The 1,019-nt window shown below is 36.0% G+C and overlaps 1 non-coding gene across 1 annotated transcript; it reads right to left on the bottom strand.

The window, feature by feature from the left end:
• Nucleotides 1-562: 562 nt before the first annotated feature.
• On the bottom strand, nucleotides 563-617 carry LOC116371918 (U7 small nuclear RNA). The gene has a single exon (XR_004209073.1). It is a non-coding gene; the product is annotated as a U7 small nuclear RNA (small nuclear RNA).
• Between the last annotated feature and the right edge of the window lie 402 nt (nucleotides 618-1,019).

The raw sequence follows: 1,019 nt of genomic DNA on the forward strand, positions 1-1,019 counted from the left end.
CATAACAACCAGGTGGCTCGAGTTCAAAGCTGTTTTGGAAGGCTAAGGTAGAGTATACATGGAGACTAATCATTGTGCGGAGCAGCCCTGCAGATGTGATTGGAGTCGTAGTATAGTAGAGCTCTTAGTGTAGCTACCTCTTACGGATAGAAAACTGAAGCAAGAGAAAACATGGTATCCGTCACAAATGGCACCCTTAAGTGCACTTCCTCCCTGGTCAAAAGTAGTGCACTAAAAAGGGAATAGGGTGCCATTGGAGATGCATACATGAATCTAAATTAGCACTGTTTCTGGAAACAGGAAATATAAACTAAGTAACACTAAAGTTACGGATGAATGAATGAATGAAACCCATGGGACTACCCTAAATGAAAAAATACTACAGAATACTGTAGTCCACAAAAACACTACAGTGAATACTGTTGTATTTACTGTAGTATTTGAGGTAGTATACTGTAGTATTTACAGTTAACTATAGTATAAATACTGTCAAAAAGAAAACTGTAGTATATCTATGGCAATTAATGTAGTGTTTTTGTTATATTTTCTTTGACATAGAAGAGGAGGCTTTCTCCTTCAGGAAACCTACTGGAGAAATACTAAAAGAGCAAATTTTGCTAACATTACAGTAGTATTTATTCTATAGTATACTAAAACATTCTAGAGGAAGTACTACACATGATCGAAGGATGCTACAGTGTGTAGTATAGTTTCTACAGTATATTACATTTTATTATAGAATTCTACAGTAAGTACCATACTATTCTATAGTAAACTGTAGTATTTTTTTATGTGGGTGCGTCCATAAAAATCCCCTCTTTTATCTTCACTTTTAGTATCAGTATCAATAAAGATGTAGGAGTCAGACCCACACAGCTCTGCTCACCCCATAATGCAACAGCTGTTGGTGGTTTCTATGTTGGAGGATGGTTTAGGAAATTCACTTAAAATTGTTGGCATGCGAAGCTGAGGAACATAATTGAGCAATAACTGAACTTTTAATATGATGTCAGATTGGG

This window comes from Oncorhynchus kisutch, linkage group LG3, assembly GCF_002021735.2.
Source record: "Oncorhynchus kisutch isolate 150728-3 linkage group LG3, Okis_V2, whole genome shotgun sequence".
In the NCBI taxonomy this organism is placed as follows: domain Eukaryota; kingdom Metazoa; phylum Chordata; class Actinopteri; order Salmoniformes; family Salmonidae; genus Oncorhynchus; species Oncorhynchus kisutch.